The 24,642-nt window shown below is 50.0% G+C and overlaps 1 pseudogene; it reads right to left on the bottom strand.

Moving 5' to 3' along the window:
* Window positions 1-213: 213 nt before the first annotated feature.
* On the bottom strand, window positions 214-24,113 carry LOC135886692 (granzyme H-like; annotated as a pseudogene).
* Window positions 24,114-24,642: the final 529 nt, after the last annotated feature.

The following is a 24,642-nucleotide window of genomic DNA, read 5'->3' as shown; positions in this document are numbered from 1 at the left end:
GAGCTGAGAGGAGCTGGCCTTGAACCTGGCTCCTAAATCCCCTAGGCTCCCTGCATTGCTGCTCATAGGATGGGTGCTGCCTGAGCAGAGCGATGGCTGGATGGGGCTCAGCCTGGGGCTCGCAGCCCTTCTGCAAAGCAGGCCCTATGTCTGGCCGTCTCCAAAGTGCAGAAACAATGCAGCCCCAGCCCGTGCAGCGATTTCTGGCGCGGCTCAGGGCTGCAGCCTCGTCATTGTCTCCTGTATCCAGGGGATGAAGGTGGAGACTCTTGTGTACACCCCGGGGGGGGTCCCATCCTCAGATCCCCAAGAGACAATGCCCTGGGCTGTTTGACCACACACCAGGGGGCCCCCAGAGTCACCCTGTGAAATGAAACAAGCCACAGATGGAGAACAGCTCATGGAGTCGTTTCCTGCTGATGGGGAGTTCAGTGACCGCCCCCATGCCGCTGGCTTCAGTGTCAGCCCCCGATGTCCCCCCAGTCTCTGCTTGATACCCCCTCCCCCCACAGCCCAGCTGGTTTCAGTGCCCCACCCACTCCCCTGTCCATCTGTTCTCTGCGTCCCCCTGAGAAAAGACAAGTTATTTTCCAATTCATTTGTACAGCACCAAGCGCAGCGGGCGTGATCCCCGATAGCCACCCATAGCCCTGACTGCAACACCAACAGCCTCATTAATAATAATGATTTATCAAGGACGCTTGAAGCCAGGAGCATATTTACCTTTGCAAAGTTTTTGTTCGTCTTTGGATCCCCCCCACACATCATCGTTGAGGCCTGATAGTATTGATATGTCCCATTACGTTTCCTCAGACACTTGGCATCCTTCATCACCACCACATCCACCTCCTGGAGCTTGGTCGGGGTCGATTCACTCTCTGGGCTAGTCCTGCCCCAGCCGGCAACGCTGCACAAAGTCCCTGGCTTTACAATCTCTTTGTTGCGGGGCAGGGCGATGGTACCCACCCTTGTATTGAGCTTCACTTTCTTGGCCAGCTGAGAAACAAGATCAATGTTAGGGTTGCACTCAAGGACACAGATACACACTCCTAACCCCAGCAGAACACATAACCATGGGGCCTGTGGGGACAGGGTAATGGGATGGGGGCAGTACCTGAAGCAGTGTGAGACCACTGCGGGCGGGGTGATGGGATGGAGACGGTACCTGCAACAGTGTGAAGTCACTGGGGGCGGGGTGATGGGTTGGGGGTGGTATCTGCAGCAGTGTGAGGTCACTGGGGGTGGGAGGATGGGATGGGGGCAGTACCTGCAGCAGTGTGAGGTCACTGGGGCAGGGAGATGAGATGGGGGCGGTAATGACAGCAGTGTGAGGTCACTGGGGGTGGGAGGATGGGATGGGGGTGGTTCCTGCAGCAGTGTGAGGTCACAGGAGGAGGGGTGATGGGATGGGGATGGTACCTGCAGCAGTGTGAGATCACTGGGGACAGGGGGATGGGATGGGGCGGTAATGACAGTAGTGTGAGGTCACTGGGGGCGGGCGGATGGGATGGGGCAGTACCTGCAGCAGCATAATGTCATTGTTTAGGGTCTCCTTGTTGTATTTTGGGTGCGGGATCTTTCCACACACAGGGATCTTTTGTCATTTCATGTCCAGTCTTTGTTTTATATTATGGGCTCCCAGGGACACAGTGATCTCTCTGTAAAAGCCAAGAACAATGCATGAGTTGTAGGGGCAGGAGCGTACATGAGGTGGGGGATGGGCATATGTGGGGCTGACTCATGGAGAGTGATATGAGCAGACAGGGCAGACTGGGGCTCTCAGGCCAAGATCTCGGACTCCGCTGCTGTGGTGAAAAAAAACTACTCCGGTGGGCACAGGGCCTTTCCCCAGTGGTGTTGGGGTCCCATCAGTTGTCTCCACCAGCCCCTTGTGCTGTTCCCCTGAGCTCCTTCACTCCTTGTTGTCCTCCTGCCAGGCCCTTGGGTCTCAGCTTGCCTCCAGCCCAGTGACCCTTTCCCGGCTAGATCTAGACGGGGTCTGTGCCCAGCTCCCCCCAGCCCAGAGCCCTGGAGAGCTGTCCTGGGGCTGAGCTCCTCCCTGCCCTGATCTGGGCAATGGGCCGGAGCCCAGCTGGTGTCACTGGCCGTAGCTCTATTGATTTACCCAGCGCTGGATCTGGACTATGGTTTGCAGAGGCCCTTAGAGACATGCCGAGGCCCCCTGAGCAGATCAGATCCACGGGCTCTGCTCTCCCAGCCTGTCACACTAACTGCTCCTTCCTTGCAACCTACAACGGCACCAGAGCTCCCGGCTCCCCCATCACCTGCTAACGACCGATCTGTCCTGACATCCCCAGCACAGAGGCGCTTATTCTCCATTGCTGTGAGCAGCCATCAGCACAAAGTTCTCCGACACCAAGAACCCTCCACAGCGAGACTTCTCATCTCCATCTCGTATATCCAGATAGGTCATGTAGGGTCTGGAGTGGGGCTGGGCTTCCTGTCCCCCGATGATCTCACCTGGGGGGAGACCAGGCTGATACAAAGAGCCTCATCATCTCCTTGGGCCAGGCTGAGACCGAGCTCACAATCCCGAAGGGGAGTCCTCCCAACCTCATCCCACCCCCTGTGATGCTCTCCCTGGGGGATTCCTGTGCCTGGAACACTCGCCCCTCCTCAGCTCTCCCTCAGGCTGGACACCCCATGGAGCCAGAGGGTAAATCTAAAGCTCTGACCTGCCTGGGAGTGGGTCAATAATTACAACAATGGCACTGAGAGGTCCCTTGGGGACACTTCTCCTTCTCCATCAACCCACAGTGACCAGCCAGGGCTGCTCCAAGACTGACCCACCAGTCTTTTGGTCCAGTGAGAAATTGTGGTTTTTACTAAGGGTATTTTTTTCTCAGAAAGCCTTTTCTCTCCTTGAACATGTCTGATTTTTTCTTCTGAAACTGATTCTTTCCCCCTGGGTTTTGGTAATTTTTAGGTGGAAGTTTCCAGGTTTTGCTCACTGTAAAAAAAAGTTTTTGTTTTTTTTCCATGGAAAAATAAAAAACCTTTTGTGATCAGCTCCAAACAAGTCTCGACTCAAGTGGGTGGATGAGTTGGAAAATGGCACCTTTAACAAATGGCTGTTACAGTAGAGCCTCAGAGTTACCAACACCAGAGTTAGGAACTGATCTGTCACCCACACACCGCATTTGGAACTGGACGTGTGCAATCAGGCAGCGGCAAAGACAAAAAAAAAGGAAGAAGAAGCAAGTACAGCACAGTGCTGTGTTAAACGTAAACTACTTTAAAAAATAAAGGGGAAAATTTAAAAAAAGATTTGGCAAGATAAGGAAACTGTTTCTGTGCTTGTTTCATTACAATTAAGATAGGTAAAAGCAGCATTTTTCTTCTACATAGTAAAGTTTCAAAGCTGTATTAAGTCCATGTTCAGTTGTAAACTCTTGAAAGAGCCAGTATGTTTTGTTCAGAGTTAGGAACAATCTCCACTCCCAAGGTGTTCGTAAGTCTGAGGTTCTACTGTATTGGCATTAGGGTGGCACCTAGACCAACATGTGCCAGGTGCTGTACAGACCCTGACTGAGATCATAGAATCCTAGAATCCTAGAACTGGAAGGGACCTCGAGAGGTCATCCAGTCCAGTCCCCTGCACTCGTGGCAGGACTAATTATCTAGACGATCCCTGACAGGTGTTTGTCCAACCTGCTCTTAGAAATCTCCAATGATGGAGATTCCACAACCTCCCTAGGCAATTTATTCCAGTGCCTAACCAGCCTGACAGTTAGGAAGTTTTTCCCAATGTCCAATCTAAGCCTCCCTTGCTGCAATTTTAGCCCATTGCTTCTTGTCCTATCCTCAGAGGTTAAGAAAACCATTTTTTCCCCTCCTTGTAACAACCTTTTACATACTTGAAAACTGTTATCATGTCCCCTCTCAGTCTTCTCTTTTCCACACTAAACAAATCCAATCAGGCCCTGCCCCACTGTGCCAAGCGCTGCCCAGACCCAAACTGAGATCAGGGACCCGCACTGTGCCAAGCACTGCCCAGATCCCAACCAAGATCAGGGTCCCCCCCATTGTGCCAAGCGCTGCACAGACCCGACCAAGATCAGGGTCTCCCCATTGTGCTGGGCATGGCAGAGACCCTGACCAAGATCAGGGCCCCCATTGTGCCGGGCACTGCTAAGACCCTGTCTGAGATCAGGGACCCCATTGTGCCAGGCCTTGCACTGACCCACAACCCTTGCCCCAAAGAGCATCCAGCTCAAACAGACACAGGAAGAAACATTCTTCTTATTATATAGATGGGGAAACTGAGGCCCAGGGAGATTGTTCCTAAGTGATTTGGGTGCCCAGTTCCCATCAGCACTCCATGAAAATCTCAGTTCCAGGGACTGGCCCAATATCCCCACAGAGAGCCTGGGAAGAGCTGGGAAATGCTCCCAGATTTCTTGGGTCCCAGCTCTGTGCATTAGCCCCATGACCAACCTCCCTGTCTGGGGCTTGGCTTGACAGTGGGATCCCAAAAGAGCCTGAGGGGCCCCAGGCATACTCAGGGGAGGCTACAGGTTTCCTATAGCCCCCTTGGCCCGAGCAGGATCTGGGGGAGACCCTCACTGATACCCACATACAGCTAAGGGTATAATAAAATCCCTCTTTACCCTGTAAAGGGTTAATTCCTCTTTTACCTTTAAAGGGTTAAGAAGCTCAGATAACCTGGTTGGCACCTGACCAAAAGGACCAATAAGGGGAGAAGATACTTTCAAATCTGTGGGGGAAGGTTCTTTTTTGTGTCTTTGTTTTGTTCTCTCTGAGTCAGCAAAGGAGCCAGGGCTGGAAAAATACATGTCTCTAAGCCATATCTGGACTAAGCATCTAGTATTGCAGAAACAGTAAGTAATAGCAAAGAAATGTGTTAGATTATCTTTTGTTTTAGCTTGTGAATTTTCCCTGTGCTGAGAGGGAGGTTTATCCCTGTTTTTGTAACTTTAAAGTTTTGCCTGGAGGGGAAATCCTCTGTGTTTGGAATCTTTTTGTTACCCTGTAAAGTTATCTTCCATCCTGATTTTACAGAGGTGATTCTTTTAACTTTTTTTAAAAATAAACTTCTTTTAAGAACCTGATTGTTTTTCAGTGTCCTAAAGACCCAGGGGGGTTGATCTGTGCTCACTTTGTAACCAATTCGTTAGGATATTATTTTCAAGCCTCCCCAGGAAAGGGGGTTTAGGGGCTTGGGGGGATATTTTGGGGGAGATAGGGCTCCAATTAGCCCTCCCTGAATGTTTGTTTAAATCACTTGGTGGTGGCAGCGATACTAAGGGCAAGGAAGGAATTTCTGTCTTAGGAAAGTTTTAACCTAAGCTGCTAGAAATAAGCTTAGGGGGTCTTTCATGCGGGTCCCCACATCCGTACCCTAGAGTTTAGAGTAGGGAAGGAACCCTGACAGTCCCTCTGCCAGGTGAGGGTGCCACTCCCCACAGGTTCCACTTCCTTCCCCACACTCACCAATCTGAGCCCCAGGGGGCAGGAGAAAGGCCACAGGAAGCAGGACCAGCATGAAGAGCTGCATCGTCAGAGCCAACCACGGACAGGCACAGAGCCTCTGCCTTAGCCCCGGGGGTTAATCGGACCAGGCAGGGGGCTGGGAGGGCCCGGCCTGGGAACCAAAGAGGCACGTACACTCCTGCCCGGAAACTTCTACCCCGGATGGGCCAGGAGCAGAGACACCCATTGGGGACGCCTCCAGCCACAGCTGTGCCCACATCAGGGTGGGGGGTTTCCTCCCTGCCCTCGTGCCCACCGAGCCTGGCTGCGGATGTGGTTAACACTGCCCCCGCCCTACTACAGGTGTTAAAAACACCCCTGGGCTTCTCTGCACTAAGATACCCAGACCCACAGATTTCAAGGCCTGGAGGGACCATGGTGACCTTCCAGCCTGACCCCCTGGGCACCCCAAAGTCAAAACCCACCCAGCGACTCCTGCCTCCACCACGCCCCCCAGTTCCCCTGGCTCCATGGTCAAAGTTTTCACCTTAACACATCACTGTTATTTGCATTAGTGTGGCACCTAGACTGAGATCAGGACCCCTCATTGTGCCGAGCACTGCTCAGACCCACAATCCCTGCCCCCAAAGAGTGTCCAGTTCAAATAGACACAGGCAGAAACATTCTCATTGTACAGATGGGGAAACGGAACCACAGTGAGATTGTTCCTAAACCTGTTTAAGGGGGTTGGGTGCTCAGTTCCCATCAGCACTCCATGAAAATCCCAGCCCCAGGGACTGGCCCATGAAATCCACAGGGAGTCTGGGCTGAGCTGGGAACTGGTCCCAGATTGCTTGGGTCCCAGCCCTGTGCCTTAGCCCCACAGCCGGCCTCCCTGTCTGAGGCATGGATTGGCAGAGGGGTCCCACAGGAGCATGTGGAACTGGGCCACCGAACTGCTTGGGCTGCTCTGAGAGCCCCAGCCTCACTCACTCCCTGTAAGTGGAGGTGCCATCTCCCTGGGGGGATTCACATACACAGAGAAGGAAGGATCAGTGGTCTAGCATCCTCCATCCCACCTCCCGCAGAGGCCAGTCCTGAATTCCCCAGCCAACCCCCCAATGGCCTTGGATTCCATTTGGTGACCCATACTATAGTTACATGCAGGATCCAGATAGCAGGTGGGTCCAGCACTGGCAGGATGGGGCAATGGGTCTAGAAACTAATGCTGTTCTTCTAGATGGATCTAGAATGGATGGACATGGGTGTGGATCAGTCTAGACTGGAATTGCTTGATCAAAATGAATCCTGAATTGACCTAAATGGTTTCAGCAACATATTTGTGCATCTGCTTTGCTCAAGCAGGGACCTCTAATAGTTCGGGAATGGCTCTAGATAGGCAATGGTGGGTCGGCATGGGGTTGTATGGATCCCATCCCCCATCTGTCAGACATGCTAAGTCCATGAGCAGCATCCCAAGCAAAATAGTGTAATTGCAGAGATGGGACTCCATCAGTAGAGATGCTAAGGGAGAGCAATATAACTGATACCAATCAATATGGTTCCATGGAAAACAGGCCATGTTAAATGAAGACGATGTCATTCTTTGACAACATTACAAGGCTGGTTGATAGAGGCGACCATGCTGAGGGAAGAGATAGATTTGGACTCCTGGAAGACTTTTGCCGAAGTGACACATGACTTTCTCATTGAGACACTGTAACATCAACCTGTTTTAATCCAGGTGAAATGGATTAGAAACTGGTTCGCCGACTGCGTGCAAAATGCAGTGTTGAATGGGGAATGAAAGGGGGTTTCCAGGGGATCCCAACGGGATCTGGTCTTGGCCCAGGGCTGTAGAGCAGCTCATGCTTTTAGTTCTGGCAGGCCCCCCGGTTCAATCCCTGGTGGATCAACAAAGACGACAGCCATCACAGTCTAGCTCCTATAGCCACATTGCCAGCACTTCTGTTGCTGTCTGCTCAGCCATCTCACCACTTCTCACCCCTCCTCTCTCTCGCACATGGAGAACAGCTGTCCCACTGAGCAAAGCCCCAGTCCCTGCCTTTGCTAAGCACGCCCTGGGACGTCAATGGAGCCATGTGGTTTGGCATCTACTCCAGCTCTCCCACATGCCTGTGTGTTGGGCGTTATGGCTGTGGGTTCCCCAGATGGCTAAAATGGCTTCCTTGCATTAATCTATGAGACCAGAGGCCACGCCTGGAACAAGGTTTACTCCAACCCCCAACTATAACATTGACCCATCTCCTCCCTAGGCGCTGGACCCCTGCTTTCAAATGAATGGGGATGGGGTGACCACATCTCCCAGGCACCCCTGACAGTCTCAGCCTTAAGACAATCACCCCCACACACACACATCCCATAGTTCGCCAGTGCGAACCCCTGAGGACAGCACTGGGAGATCAAGGAAAGAATAGATCCCCTAGGGTTTAGTTGACAGGCCCGTCACCATCAATGATGGACAAAGATCATGCTTTAGAAGGCTACAAGGCACCAGCTGTGTAATGTCTGGAGCCCAGCACAACTAGCCCTCATGTTTCCAATATTTGGTGCCTCAGTTGCTGGTTGCTGGAAGCCATTCCCCTCGGGGGGGGGGGGGGGAGGAGACAGGCTTCAATCTGGCCCAAGGGCGGAGGGCTGGCTGGCTCAGGGATGGGGAGCTGGGACATGGTGTCTTTCCTCTCAAGGGCACCTCAGTCTTGCTGTTACTGTTCCTTTTTGCCCTTCCCCAGATCTTCCTTACATGGGCTGTGGCTAACACTGATCGGTATCGGTGACGGGTGAGATAACATGCCCCGATCCCCTGTGATAGTCTGTACCTTTATGTTCAACCCTTTACAGGACGGTGATAAATTTCATACAAAATATGCCTTGTGAGGTATCGTTTGAAAAGTCTCTCATCACATGTTCCTGCAATCTTACAGGGTGAATTGCCTTCAGTCAGGATCCTTTCCCCAGTCCAATGCTGCTTCCTTTGTACTTTCAGTGTTGTGAGTGCTGTGAGTAGAGAGAAAGGGAGAGATCATTGGGGTGTCTGCTCCACCTTCTTGTAGCTCTTTCTCTTATTTGAGAATTATCTCCAGCTGATGTTTACGAGACATAAAGTCTGTATGGAAAGGAACCCCAAGCTGTTTCATTGTCAAGATGTAGATTTTTTTGCCCATACCCTCTTTCCTGCCCAAGAATGGCCACTTAACCAGGTTATGGTCCATTTGATTTTGTTGACACCTGGCTGAGGCATCAGCTAGCCTTTTGTCTCTGGAGAACTGGTTTGTGGTTGCTCCCCAGATTTGGAGTATGTCGTAGTAACACCATACAGTAGAATCTTATAACTTTATATGCCACATATATTTTACCCAGACAATAATGATCAGCAAATTATGAGTTTTTGAATGATACCAGACAAGACATACTTTGCACAAAATTTATCACAGTCCTGTAAGAGGGGTGAACATAGGAGTACAGACTGTCACAGGCCCCTAGATACCACCCACTGAGTCCCCATCCCTAATACTCCCCCATTTATCCCAAAGCCCTGGGGGGCCCTGATTTCATCTGTACTCACCAGCCTGACTCCTGCGGGGCAGGAGAATGACCGTGGGGAGCAAGAGCAAGATCTGTACCTGCATGTTCAGAATCAGTGCAGGGAGGAGTCGCAGGAAACCTCAGGGTCACCCACACATTCATCCAAATGCAGAGCTCAGGAGTCTCAGTTTCCAACCACAGCCCCACACAGGCTGTGGGGAAGGACAGAGCGTGCAACAGCCCAGCAGCTGGGGATCCTCCAAAGCTGGCTGGAAACTGCATGGCTGGGTTGCTGCAGAGCTGGATGGATGTTGCCCAACTGGGTAACTACCCAGCTCGATGGATGCTGCCTAGCTGGGGAGGCTACAAAGCTGGCTCCCTGCAATTCTGCATGGAGAAGACCCTGCTGGGGATGTGTCTAGCAGGATCCAGGACTACTCTGGATGAAGGCTCACGTCAGTGCTTCTTGGCACATCTGGGACTCTTACTCATTTGCCCCATCCTCACTTAGCTCCCTGCCCGTGTCTCTGTGGTGGGGGCTGTGGGTGACACTGATTGATCTCAGTTGTGGGGAACGCGGTGGCCCAGCCATGGTGGCTCATGGTGGCCCAGCCATGAGCAGAGTGGGGCTGCACAGACCAGCCATCGGCCTCGATCACAGCAACAACGGCAAGAGGGCTTCTTGATGGGCATTTCTACACTAGAATCTTAAGTCAACCTAGCTTAGGTCAATTTACAGCCACAGTAGTTATTCCTGTGGCTGATGTCACCACTACCTTCCAGAGCCTGGGATAGAACCCAAGAGTCCTGGTTCCCAATCCCCCCACTGCTCCTACCTAGATACCCTATTTCTCTCCAAGAAATCAGGAGTCCTGTCCCTCAGCCCCCTGTGACCCAGAGGCCCCATTTGGTGCCAATCACTGAAGTATTTACTGTCCTTCACAAGCCACTCAGGTCTCAGACCTGACAAATTCACTACACCTAACCCACATCATAGCAAGGATCTTTGAAAGTATAAAAGAGGGGAAGGGACATCATCATTTGGCCTCTCTCCCCCTGCCCTCCCATCTCAACACCTAGAATCATGTCAGAAAGACAAAGGCTTTGAGCAGGGGAAATTTGGTCCCAGGCTGGAAAAGAGTCCAGTCTGTGTATTGAGGAACTGTAACCTGCTTGCACCATCTGTCAGAGTGAGAAAATCTGTTTGATTTAAATCCTGATTAGACTAAAAGTATAGGATATAGAAGGCGTATTTACCTATTTATTTCTTCTCTGACCTTTATGCCTCCCACTTTATAATGACTTCAAATCGATCTTTCTGTAGTTAATCAATCTGCCTTGTATTTTACCTAACACAGGGTGTTTTGATTGAGGTGCTTGAGAAATCTGAGCTCAGTTTACACAGGTTGGTGTGTGTCCTCTCCACATCGGAGGAGAGGCAAACTGGGCAATGAGCTTACACTGGCCAGACTTCTGACCAGTGCAAGATGGTACAGCTCTGCGGGGCAAGGCTGGGGAGCTGGGGGGAATTGGCTAGAGCCGCCATATTGATGGTTCATGAGTGGCTGAGAGAGCATTCATGTAACTCAGCTGCGTATGTCCTGGTGTGTGGATGTCTGTGTAAATGCAGGGCCTGTCAGAGGCTTGTAGCTTGACATCCGCATCACAGTGTGAGAGGCAGCCCAGGCTGGTGTGTTTGGAGGGCTCAGCGGTCCCACAGGCCAGGTTGCACCCCAGGAACCCCATCACAGTGGAGCATCGAGCAGGGTGAAATGCACAGCTTGTTGTCCTGAGTGAGATTTGCACTTCACACACTGGTGTGGAGATTTTTAAGTGAGACTTTAAGTGTGGACGCTAGAAAAGCCAAAGAGAAGGTTACCAGTTTATTATTTTCTGTTTGCTTATTTGGGGGAAAGGAAATAGGGACAGGAAAAGCAGAAAGATGGGCGAAAGTGATGCAGTTGCAAAGCTGGAGCTGTACAGACTGCAGGGGGCAGAAAAAGAGAAAGAAAATCAGCAAATCTTGGTGCTAAGGGAACTGGAAATAGGGGCTGAGAAGCAAGCTGAGGAATTAGCACATCACCTAGAGCTAAAACCCAGGAGGCTGAGGAAAGAGAGAGCGAAGGCACCAACTGGCTCTGGCAGACAAGCAGAACCAGAACCCCCCAACACCGCTGATTCCCACCTCTCCAAAAATCCACAAATGGGAACAATTGTGTCCTGCATACAAAGAAACAGCATTTCCCCAGCATATGTGAAGATGATGTGAAACAGTGTCTATGGGACAAACATGTGAAAACTGTGGATGAGACAGTGTCTCTAACTGATGCCTTTGAGGGGACCCAGGCATCTATTGATAGTAAATCACAGAAAGAGGGGTTTAAAGCTGGTGGGAAGCAGGGTTCCCATTTCACCCCTGGGAAAAAGGAGGGTGGCTGGGAGGCTGGGCACTCACCTCCCCCAAACCATTCCTCTAATCCCCATCCCAAATATTGTGTGAAAACAGAAGACCAAAAAGGTGCTATCACTGTAATTCCTCCGATCACCTGAGGGATAAATGCCCTGTGCTGGGAGGAAGCAGGCAGCAAATAGGCCATGCTAATTCTGCTGTTCTCAACGCAGAAACCTCTCAGGCGATTGAGACTTATCATATTGATTTTGTGGGATTAGCCTCTGTGGAACCAGGTATAGAGCACATAAAGGTTGCTAAGATTAATGGCAAGGAATACATAGGACAGAAGGACACTGGTGTTGAAATTTCCGTGATTAAGCAGAGTGTCATTCAAAAAGATGACATATTGCCAGAACAAAGGGCAGAGATTTTATTAATAGGAGGTTAAGTGATAGAACTGATGGTTTAGAAAGTGTATTAACAGTGGGAATAATAGACCATATTCCTGTTGACATGTGTGTTGGGAATGATTTTTTCCACATAGTTCAGGTAGTTAAGGTGTTTTCCCGCAGCAAGGAGTATTATGCTCGGACCCCTGAGGGAAAGGGTAAAGTCCCAGGAACAGGTGAGGGAAAGAGGGAAAGTCTCTTTGATTCCTCTCAGCAAGGAGAAGCAGCATGCTCCCAGGTGTGGGGGAGGTAGAGACCGAGTCCTGCACTGTGGCTGAAAGCAACACCTCTGCAGGAAGGAAACAGGGTGGGGTGCCTGTCAGTGACAGAACTGTCCAGGTTGTTAGCTGACAACACATTGCTCCTGAACAAGGGCCAGAGAGTATAGAGCGATGTGTCCTAGAGGGGATCCTAGGAGAAGAAACTGGGGAAGGAATAGTGAAGATACATGAATGTCTCCACACTGGTCACTTGGGAGAGGATGCCCAGGACAGAATGGCTGAGTCAGCATCTGTACACACTCAGCCTGTGACTCAGGTTCTGAGAGAGAACTGTGTAACTGATCTCTTTTGGGGGAGCAATCACACAGCTGGCCTCTTGGGGATACAGAAAGGGATGACGGATGGTACCCCAATTCAGGTCACAGTTTTTCTGGATGCTGTTCCTGATATGCTTGTGAGAAGTAACTATATATCTTTAAGACAGGATGCAGATCCTATTGAAGAAATGGTTGTCTGTGAGAATCCAAATGACCCAGTCAGCAGCGGCTCCAGGCACCCATGCTCCAATTCAGCAGCGGGTATGACGAAGCTGCAGGACTGGCAGACCTCCCACAGGCATGCCACTGAATCCGCGGGACCGGAGACCTCCTGCAGGCGCGCCGCCAAAGGCAGCCTGCCTGCTGTGCTTGGGGCGGCAAAAAGCTAGAGCTGCCCCTGGACCCAGCTGGCAGAGTGGAGGAGAGCTTTCCCCGGGCTGGTAAGACACAGAAAGCAGCTATGGGAAAGCTCTTGGGAAAAGATGCATTGACCAAAGAGTAGGCATACTTAGCCAAGAGAGCACAGATCACAACCCTCTAGGCAAAGGGGGCGGGGAAGGTCCCAGTGTTGGGAATGGAGATCACAGGGTAACCCCAAGAGGAGAGGTGGATTTTTTGCATATGCATAACCTTGGGGTTGAGATACAGCTCCACAGAGGGCTAGCCAACATGCAGAATCCCGCTACATCCTTACCTCAGCAGTCCCCGGCGTACCAAAGCCCCAAAGATACCATTAGATTGAGGACCCACACTGAAGGGGACACTGAAGGGAAAACCAAAGGGAAAGAAAAACCAGTAATTGAACACATGCTTAGGTTCAGGGAGAAGTTGAAAGACACAGTGGGTACTGAAGAAACCAGACTGTCTAAACAGAAGGCACGGTATGACAAAGATACTTGTAAATGCCAACCTGTGATAAGGGGTTTGGTGTTACTGTTAAATCTCATGATAAAAAGTTTAATACTAATGATAAACGTTATGACAAAGAATCTGGTATTGATGGTAAATCCTATGAACAGATGTAACATACATGATTTTTGGGAAAAGCTGGGACATGCTAAGAGTGGTAAAATTAGAACACACTCAGTGTTAAGAAGCCCTATGGTAATGCTGCTTCTCAGCTAATACCTGTAATTGGGCTTGAAGCTTGTCACAGCAGAGAAACCATAAAAAACCTGGTCTTCTGTGTGGAAGAGGAAACTGAGGCATGTCACCTCATGGCATTGATGGCTACATGCCAAGATACCTACACTCTAGAAAACATTAATATCTGCATTGAGTTAACGATGCTGCACACATACTAAGAGATGGTTTCTAGTAACCCGGAGAAGGCACACTGGCTAGCTTTTGAGATCACTAGACTGATCTACAAAGTGCTAAAAGGTAAACAGAACTTTGCAAGAGCTCATGTGGTTAACACGAAAATGTTTAGCAACATGTGGGAATTGTATGGTCAAAACCTGAAGAGGATCTTGGGACCACTTCCTCCACATTAGTCAGTGACTAAGCGGGGAAGTGTGACACTCTGTACCTCAAAGTAGCACCTGGAACCCCCATATTCACCACTGTCAACAATTATGATATTTTTGTACAAAGTGTGCTTTTTGAGGTATCATTTTAAAAGTCTTGATCTGCTAAACAATATCCTGTTGATTTGTATGTTGTGACAGAGTCACGGGTACGATGCTCTGGAACTGCTCTGTATGAAGCTAGTCAGGACTCTGGGTAGCGTGACTCCCCTCGGGGCAGGCTGTCCAGGGCAAAACAGCCTCCTTGGCTACAGCCTTCCTGGTCTGACCTCAGAGATTCAGCATCCCTGTTCACACCTCACACTGCCCTTTGGCGGATCCACCTGGACGGGATCTGTGGGGAAGCCAGGGGGCCCTGTACCCCAACTCCGCAGTCAGTTGTGACTCTCAGCCATCATGTAAGACAGAAGTTTTATTAGTCGACAGGAACACAGCGTAGAACAGTTCTTGTTAACACAGAAATCAGTGACTTTCAGCCAAGTTCATCTTGGGGGGACCCCAGACCGGATACCCTGGACTTCCCCCTCTGAGTCCCAAACAGGAGACTGCCCAGCTTCCAGTGACCTGACCTCCAACACGCCCATTGCCTCTCCTCCTGGTCTTTGTCTCGCTTCCCAGGCAAAGTGTCACCTGGTCACATCCCCCTCCTGGGTCTCAGGTTACGAATGGCACCGTCCATCGCTTATGTACAGGGAGGTGGAGCCGCCTCACCTGCCCCAGAGGGTCTCAGCAAAATCACAGATCCTTATTCCCACCACCTAGGCATTGGTGCAATACACAGGGAAACTGAGGCACTCACCGTATTCATGTGAAACAGTAAGACTCATATAGGCTCACGTACAGTATAATAAGAGGGGGAAATCCACTTTGTCACATATGTGCTAGCATTATAGGTGAAGTTGTGAAGTATTGCTGTATGTGTTACTGAAATATGTTGTGAATTTGGGAGCATCCACTACCAGCCTTTCAATTACAACAAAGGAGTAGCCATCAATAGCCAGATGGTGTTAATGGCTCATCAACACACAATCCACTATCCCAGAGGCTTCTAGGAGAAGGCTCATTAACCATGGGGGCCGACTAACCCACATCACAGCAAAGATCTTTCCAGCAAGCTGGAAATAAAGTATAAAAGAGGGGAAGTGACATCATGACTTGGCCTCTAAGTCCCAATCTCAACACCTGTAAGAACGTCTGGAAAACACAGACTTTGAACTGGGAAAGGGTGGTCCTAGGCTGGAAAAGAGACCCAGTCTGTGTATTGAGGATCTGTTTGTACCCTCTGTCAGGGTGAGACACGGCTTGATTCAAATCCTGTTTAGTTTGTACAACTCAGACTGTGAATTTATTTTTATTTCTTAAGGAACTAACTTTGATCTCTACACTTGGTACTTATAATCACTTAAAATCTACCTTTTTATAGTTAATAAACTTATTTTAATGTTTTATCCTCAGCAGTGAGTTTGTCTAAAGTGCTTGGGAAATCTGCTCAGGTTACAAAGGATGATTCACATCCATTTTCATTTGCAAAAGTGGCAAACTAGGTAATGAACTTACATTGGCCAGGCTTCTGACCAGTGCAAGATGGTGCAGTTTTAGGGTGCAAGGCTGGGGAGCTGGGGGAATTGGCTGGAGCCTCTCTTTTGTTGGTTCATGAATGGCAGGGAGAGCATCCATGTACCTCAGTTGGGTGTGTCCCTGCCTGTGGATGGCTGTGTCAGTGCAGTGCCTGTCAGAGGCTTGTAGCTTGACATCAGCATCACAGTGTGAGAGGCAGCCCAGGTTGGTGGGTTTGGAGGGCTCAGCGGTCCCACAGTCCAGGTTGCACCCCGGGGACCCTGACACAGAAGGCATTTGCCAAACTGCCACACAACTTTCGGATTGAGAAACTGTAACATCAACATGGCCCATGTGAAATGGGTTAAAAACTGGTTTGCCAACTGAGTGCAAAATGCAATGTCTTGCCCCCCTTCAGCCAGGATGGGAGGTGACCTTTGCAGATGCACCTCTGAACTCTGGGTCTGCACTGACCAAGGAGAACAACTTTGAGTGGGATGCAGTGAAATCATGAGGGGCACGTTAAAGGAAATTTTGGTTGCTGGACTTAAGAACCTGAGGTGAAAGGACACTGCCCAACGTACTCTGGGGTGGGGCTTTTGCTCATTGTTTTATGTTTATCAATCCTGCTTGTGGCATTTTCCCAAGTTAGTGCTGGGTCATTTCCACACTTTTATTAAGAGTTTCTTTTCTACACTCAGACTCTGTGCTTGCGAGTGGGGAAGTATTGCCTCTGAGAGCCACCCAGGGGTGGTGTGTAATTCTCCTAGGTTACCAGGTGGGAGCTCGAGCTGATTTTGTCTTGTATTGTTCACAAGGAACTCCTAGATATTGAACCCAGCTCGTGTTACTGCCAACTCCAACTGGCAGAAGGGTTACGTAAGCAAAGTAGGAAATGTGCTCTAGATGAAATGACTGCAGGGTGGGGGGAGAATGGGTTGAAAGACCATACTCGAAGAGCAGTTCTCAATGGTGTGCTGTTAAACTGGAAGAACAATTTTAGTGGGGTCAGTCCTGGATGTGGTACTGTGCAATCTTTTCAGTAATGACTTGGATAATGGAGTTGAGAATATACTTATCAAATTTGCAGGTGGCATCAACCTCGGAGGGGTTGCAAGCACTTTGGACGACAGCATTAGATTTCAAAATGAAATTGACAAATTAGAGAATTCGTCTCAAATCAACAAGATGAAATTCAATAAAGACACGTGCAAAGTACTTCACTTAGGAAGGAAAAATCAAATGCACAACTACAAACTGTGGAATAACTGTATAGGAAATAGTACTGCTAAAAAGGATCTGAGGTTTATAGTGGGTCACAAAGAATATGCTCCATCACTGTGCTGCACTTGTGAAAAAGGCTAATATGATTCTGGGGTGTGTGCACAGGAGTGTCGTATGTAAGAAACAGGAGGTCATTGTCCCATTTTATTGAGCACTGGTGAGGCCTCAGCTGGAGTACTGTGTCCAGTTCTGGGCTCTGCACTTTAGGAGGGATGTGGAGAAACTGGAGAGAGTCCAGAGAAGAGCAACAATAATGATCAAAGGTTAAGAAAACCTGACCTAAGAGGAAAGGTGAAAAAAACTGGATATGTTTAGAGAAGAGGATGTTGAGGAGGCAGCTGAGAACAGTCTTCAAATATGTGAAGGGCTGTTATAAAGAGGACAGGAATCAGTGGTTCTCCATGTCCACTGAAGGCAGGACAAGAAGTAATGGGCTTAATCTGCAGCAAGGGAGATTGAGGCTAGATATTGAGAACCCAAACTCTGCCCAGGAACCCTGTAGGTAGGGATTTTCATGGACGGCTGATGAGCACCCAACCCCTTAGGCAGGTTTAGAAACAATCTTCCTGGGCCTCAGTTTCCCCATCTGTACAATGAAAAGAATGTGACTGTCTGAACTGGACACTCCTTGGGGCAGCAAATTTTCAAGAAGCCTTGAAGCATTTGGGAAGTTCCAGAAGACTGGACGGAAGCTAATGTGGAGCCAATATTTAAAAAGGATAAATGGCACAACTCGTGTAGTTATAGGCCTGTCAGTCTGATATCGATCCCAGGGAAGATGGAGTGGCTGATATGGGACTGGATTAATGGCCCCACAATATGCCAACATTTTTATGGCTGACCTGGAACAACGCTTCCTCAGCTCTCGTCCACTCACGCCCCTCCTCTACCTACGCTACATTGACGACATCTTCATCATACATGCATCCGACGAAGTGGGCATTCACCCACGAAAGCTTATGCTCCAATACATCTGTTAGTCTTAAAGGTGCCACAAGACTCTCTGTTGCTTTTTATAGATCCAGACTAACACGGCTACCCCTCTGATACTTTTCTCCTTGCAGTTTCCTTTGCATCTCTGTCCCAGCAGGCAGGGACTCCTCCAGCCCTGAGGGGGTTAATTCTCCACTGGCACCCACAAGATCCTCATTCTTCATGAAATTACTGGGCCCAGATATCCTGGGTTCCAACCTAGTGCCTTAACACAAGCCCAGCCTTCCCCCATAGGGGCTAATTCTCTCCTGAGCCCTGGCAGATGCAACAGCTCCTCTGGATTTCACAGCTCGGGTTGATGCTTCAGTACTTGAATCACCTTTTTTTTTTTTTTTTTGGTAACTTCATTTTATTCATTGCTGGCTACAAAGCAGCGAGTGAAATGCAGCAGGCCACACAGCAGGGTGGGCAGGGGAAGTGGGAAGGAAGCGATCAGCTCCAGGGATTGATCTGCAATCAGGTCGGCATAGCCTTCACTGTGTTCCCTTCCTGCTGGCCTTGCCGACACTGGGAACAGGGGTATTTGCAATGGGCGGTGCCCACCCCAGTGAACTAACCCGTGGGAAAGGCCCAGTGAGGCCAGGGCAGGCTGCAGTTTTAACACAATTTAGCAGATGGAGGTAATGACGAGAATCTCCCATAAACAGTCACTAGGCTGGCTGACACAGAGGAGAGCTACAAACAACTGGGTCTGCCCCAAGGTTTGGCTCTTGGGGAAAATAAACCAGCTGTTTCCCTAGCAAAGAGGCAGCCTAAGGGTTGGGATTTCCAAGGTAGCCAATGGGAATGCCCAACCTGTCCCGACATCCCCAGCACAGAGGCACTTACTCTCCATTGCAGTGAGCGGCCGTCAGCACGAAGTTCTCCGCCACCAGGAACCCTCCGCAGCGAGACCTCTTGTCTCTATCTCGTATGTCCAGATAGGCCATGTAGGGTCTGGAGTGGGGCTTCGCTTTCTTTCCCCTGATGATCTCACCTGGGGGGAGACCAGGTTCATACAAAGAGGCCCATCGTCTCCCTAGCCCGAGCAGGGACCGAGCTCCCCATCCTGAAGAGGAGTCGCCACAACCTCAACCGACTCCCTGCAATGCTCTCCCAGGGGGATCCCTGTGCCTGGAACTCTGCCCCCTCCTCAGCTCTGCCCCAGGCTGGACACCCCATGAGGCCAGGAGGTGAATCTAAAGCTCTGCCCTCGCTGGGTAGAGAATCAGTGCCAAACACACTGGGAGTGGGTCAATAATCGCACTGCCTTAAGTTAATGGGATTCGGAGCCAAGGTCACCCCAGATTAGGCCAGGCAAGCCCCAAAAGGGCACTGACAATCTTACTGGCTGAATTTCCTTCAGTCAGGTTCCAGCCCCCAATCCAATGCTGCTCTCTGTGTACTTCCGGTGTTGTCAATGCCGTGGGTAAAGAGACAGGGAGACATCATTTGGGGCATCTGCTCACCCTTCTTATAGCTGTTTCTCCTCTACAAGAATCATAACCCACTGAGCAGGAGACAGAAAGTGTGTGAACCCCAAGCTATTTCTTTGTCAAAATGTAAATTTTATGCCCATGTCCTCTTTCCTGCTCAAGAATAGGCACTTAATCAGATAATAGTCCAGTTGATTACATTGACACCTGGCTGAGGCATCGGCGAGTCTTTTGTCTCTGGTGAACTGACTTGTGGCTGCTCCCCAGACTTGGAACATGACTTAGTAACACCATACAGTAGAATATTATAACTTTAGTTGCCACACATATTTTACCAGGATAGTAATGATCAGCGAATTATGAGTTTTTAGACGATAACTACCAAGGCATGCTTTGTATAAAATTTATCATAGTCTTGTAAAAGGGGTGAACATAGGGGTATAGTTTGTCACAGGCCCCTAGATACAACCTAATGAACCCAATCCATGAGACCTCCCATTCACCCCAAAATCCCAGGGGCCCCTGATCCCAGCCATACTCACCAGCCCAAGCCCTGGGGGGGCAGGAGAAAGGCCATGGGAAGCAGGATCAAGATCTGTACCTTCATATTTGGAGTGAGTGCAGGGACAGTGCATCTGTCTCAGGCCTGGGGGCTTTATAGACTCAGCTGGGTACCAGAAGGGCAGAAAACCTCAGGGTCGCCCACACACTCATCTAAATGCAGGGCTCAGGCATCTCAGTTTCCAACCACAGCCAACCACTCGGGCTGGGGGGAAGGACAGACCATGCATCAGCCAGGGATCCTGCACAGCTGGATGGATGCTGCTTATCTGGGTCTCTCTACAGCTGAATGGATGATGCACCACTGAATGGAGAGGACCCCAGTGGACACATGCCTAGCAGGAACAAGGGGTGCTCTGGGTGTTGGCTCACAGCTGTGCCCATCTGGGGCTCTTACTCAACTGGGCCTATCATCGCTCAGCTCCCTGCCTGTGTCTCTGTGGTGGGGGCTGTGGGTGACAGTGACAGATCTCGGTGGTGGGTGGGAACATGGCCCTTAGATCTTTCTCAGGGTGGGCCAGTTGTGAACAGGCTGGGGCTGGGTAGAGCAGCCATGATCCCCGATCACAGCGACCGCAGCAGGACCTTTTCTGACAAACCTCCCCCCCCCCCCCAGTGAGTCTGTGACCAAGCGAAGGGGATGTGGCAGCCTGTGTGATGCTCTATAGCTGGAGCTATGACTGTGCAGCACAAGAGGAGAAATGACACAGCACAGATAGGGATAGAACCCAGGAGTCCTGGCTCCCAGACTCCCCCCCCCGCTCTAACCCACTAGACCCCACTCCCCTCCCAGAGCCAGAGAACAGTCTGTTCAACGGTGTGTTAGTTTCACTCAAAATAGGGATGAGTCTTACAAGAACATATTTAGAGTTTACAGTCTATGAAATGCTTCTACGTTGCTGCCTGCATCAATCTCACGTGCAATGTCTGTGTTCCAGGCTATAGGGAAACATGAACGTTTTGCTTTATAACATTGAAAGTGTTTGCTCTGAACTTGGGAACCCAGGCATGGGAATCGTCCGTCCCCCCTTCCGGCATCCATCCAGACGGACTATCAAAATCAGATGGGCCATCCCAGACCATTACAATACAAAAAATTGGTTAATAGCCCTCCAGCTGCTGGGAAATGTGATGTGCAAGGAAGTGCTGTGGGCTTGGACACTGAATGCTGTAAATAAAAGGAAGCCACAAGACGATTTTCTGTCTTTTGGGCTGTTTGACGTCTGAGTGGGCAAGAGCCACCAAACTGGTACCAGAGCTCCCCAGGGGCTGCCCTGAGAGACACTTTGAACTGACAAACCACTACAGCTCTGGCATTCTTCAGATTTAGATGGTAACTCATCAGGCTGTATATGTTTGCCTGCTTTAACCTGGAAATAACTGTTATTCCTGTTTCCTAATTCATAAACTTTCATATAATTCATTAAGAACATAAGAACGGCCAGACTGGGTATCCTGTCTTCCAACAGTGGCCAATGCCAGATGCTTCAAAGGGAATGAACAGAACAGGTAATCATCAAGTGATCCATCCCCTGTCGCCCATTCCCAGCTTCTGGCAATCCTGGCTAATAGTCATTGATGGACCTATCCTCCATGAATTTATCTAGTTCTTTTTTTAACCCTGTTATAGTCTTGGCCTTCACAACATCCTCTGGCAAAGAGTTCCACAGGTTGACTGTGTGTTGTGTGAAGAAATACTTCCTTTTGTTTGTTTTAAACCTGCTGCCTACTAATTTCATTTGGTGACCCCTAGTTCTTGTGTTATAAGAAGGAGTAAATAACACTTCCTTATTTACTTTCTCCCCATCAGTCATGATTTTATAGACCTCTATTCTATCCCCCTTAATCTTCTCTTTTCCAGGCTGAAAAGTCCCAGTCTTTTTAATCTCTCTTCATATGGAAGCTGTTCCATACCCCTCATCATTTTTGTTGCCCTTTTCTGAACCTTTTCCAATTCCAATATATCTTTTTTGAGATGGGGCAACTACATCTGCACGCAGTATTCAAGATGTGGGCGTAGCATGGATACAGAATTGGCCAAAGGCGTTGTCTTTGGTGTAAGATCTAGGTACAAATTGATCCGGATTAAGGCTATGTCTCCACTACCACTTTTGTCAGTATAACTTATGTCGCTCAGGGGTGTGAAAAAAACACATCCTGAAGTGACACAAGTTACAGCAACAGAAGCAATGGTGTGCACAGCGCTATGTCGACAGGAGAGCTTCTTCTGCCAACATAGATACCACTGCTTGTTGGGGGTGGTTTAATTATGTCAATCAGAGAGGTCTCGCCCATCGGCATAGAGCGGCTACACGAGCGATCTTACAGAGGTGCAGCTGCATCGGTACACCAGTGTCGCTGTAAGCTCGTTAGTGTAGACACGGCCTAAGTGACTGGTCTCTAGGGACAGGGAGCACCCTGAATGTGGGGAGTTTTGATGCCATGACCACTTATCACAAGTCCGGTTTGTCTGGGTGGAGAGATAGACTGGAGCATAGGGGTCTGTCCATGGCTCCAGGGTATGGGTGTGGTGAAATCTAATCACAGAACACATCACCAGTCTGGGCATGTGCCTCTTTCAGCCAGTCTGCCCTGAGGTTGGCAACCCCGGTCATGTGCCACTCCTGGCAGTGAGCCTCAAGGCCCCCTTGTGTACCCTCGCCTCATCCAAGAACAGTCCACGGGAACCTGTCAAAGCCAGACACAAACAACCTAACCCACATGGAGGCAGAGATGGCCATAGTAACCGGCTGGTGCTCACCCCGACTGCCATGAGAGACAGCCTGCAAAATCAGCATAACGCAGGGCAGAAGACGACCCTCTGCAGCCTCTCCCAGAGGAGACGTCTTGGGGCGCGGAGGAGTTTCAGGAAAGCCCGGATCCTAGGGTACCAGCCAGCTCTGCAATGGGCTGAATTCTGGGAGGGGAAACCTGTTGGTTAGCCAGACATGGGAACTATCAGCGAGCGTCGACCCTAGCTGGCAGCGTCTGAGTTCAGTTGCTCCAGAACCCATCGATATCTGGTGCTCTCTCTTGTTTCCACGGGAAGCGCAATAAAGTCTCTCTTGGTTTTATTTGTTGTAAGCTGGGTGTAATACCGTCACAGTTGGTTAAGGGAAAATGGGGCTACACTGCTTCCTTGGATGCTGAGGGGCTGAGATTTCTGTGAGTAGCCAGCATCAGGGGCTGGGTGTCACAGGGGAGCAGTTCCAGGGGACTCGGGGGCAGCTGCTGTTGACCTGGAGGCCAGGGATAACAAGGTTACTCACAGTCCTGGTTACCCCAAGGACCATCCTACACAACTCCCCTCCCAGGCCCCCTTGCTCTAAACCACGAGACACCACTCCCCTCCCAGAGCCAGGGATAGAACCCAGGAGTCCTGGCTCCCAACTCCCTTTGCTGTAACCACTAGATCCCACTCCCCTCTTTCTTGGCAGGTAGCCGAGAGTTGGTTGCGTCCAGGGCCCTGGGCTGAAGTCAGCCTCTTATCTTCAAACTGAAGTTTCGAGTTAACCCATTCCCTTCTGTCTCCCTCCATCTTCGGCCTCTTGCAACCTGCAAAGGAACCTTTCACTCCACACTCACACCTTTAACCCTTTCTGAAATACCTTGCAATGCATACACCAGTGTTAGCAACATACAATGCTGATCTGCCTCCCCAGAGGATCCCCCTGAGGGAGGGGATCATTGGGTTGTTACACCTTAAGGTAATGGCATTAGCGGGCCAAAGTTACCCAGATTAGGCCAGGTAGCCCCCAGATGGGCACTGACAATCTTACTGGCTGAATTTCCTTCAGGGATCATTTGGGGCAGCTTCTCCCCCTTCTTATAATTCTTTCCCTTCTTCAAGAAACGTCTCCAGCTGGAGTTGAGGAAACAGAAACTCTGTAGACAGGAATCTCAAGCTATTTGTTCATCAAGATGTAAATTTTTCACCCATATCCTCTTTCCTGACGAAGAATGGCCACTTAACCAGGTGATGGTCCATTTGATTTTGTTGACACATGACTGAGGCATTGGCTAGTCTTTTGTCTCTAGTGAACTGGTTTGTGACTGCTCTCCAGACATGGAACATGTCTTAGTAACACTATACAGTAGAATCTTATAACTTTTGATGCCACACATATTTTACCAGGACAATAAAGATCAGCAAATTATGAGTTTTCAGATGATACCTCACAAGACATGCTTTGTATAAAATTTATCATAGTCCTGTAAAAGGGGGGTACAGACTGTCACAGGCCCCTAGATACCACCCACTCAACCTAATCCCTGAGACCCCACATTTTTACCCCAAAGTCCCAGGGGCCCCTGAGCCCAGCCATATTTACCAGCCCAAGTCCCGGGGGGCAGGAGAAAGGCCATGGGAGGTAGGAGCAAGATCTGTAACTGCATGTTTGCAGTCAGTACAGGAATGGTGCATCTGCCTCAAGCCTGGGGACTTTATAAACTCAGTTTGGGGGGGATCAAGTGGGCAGGAAACCTCAAGGTTGCACACACACTCATCTAAATACAGGGCTCAGGTGTCTCAGTTTTCAACCACAACCAACCACACGGGCTGGGGGGAAGGACAGGCTGTACGTCAGCCACGCATCCTGCACAGCTGGCTGGATACTGCATGGCTGGGTCCCTGCACAGCTGGATGGATGATGCACCACTGGATGGAGAAGACCTCAGAGGAGACATTTATTGCAGGATCCAGCACTGATCTGGGTGCCAGCTCACAGCTGTGCACGTCTGGGGCTCTTACTCACCTGGCCTCATCCTTGCTCAGCTCCCTGCCTGTGTCTCTGTGGTGGGGGCTGTGGCTGACAGCAACTGATGTTGGAGGGAGGATGGGAACATGGCCCTTTGATCTTTCTCAGGGTGGCCCAGGTTGAAGCTGGACAGAGCAGCCATCAGCCTCGATCACAGCAACTGTGGT

This window comes from Emys orbicularis, chromosome 12, assembly GCF_028017835.1.
Source record: "Emys orbicularis isolate rEmyOrb1 chromosome 12, rEmyOrb1.hap1, whole genome shotgun sequence".
NCBI lineage: Eukaryota > Metazoa > Chordata > Testudines > Emydidae > Emys > Emys orbicularis.
This window is presented reverse-complemented; position numbering and strand designations above follow the sequence as displayed.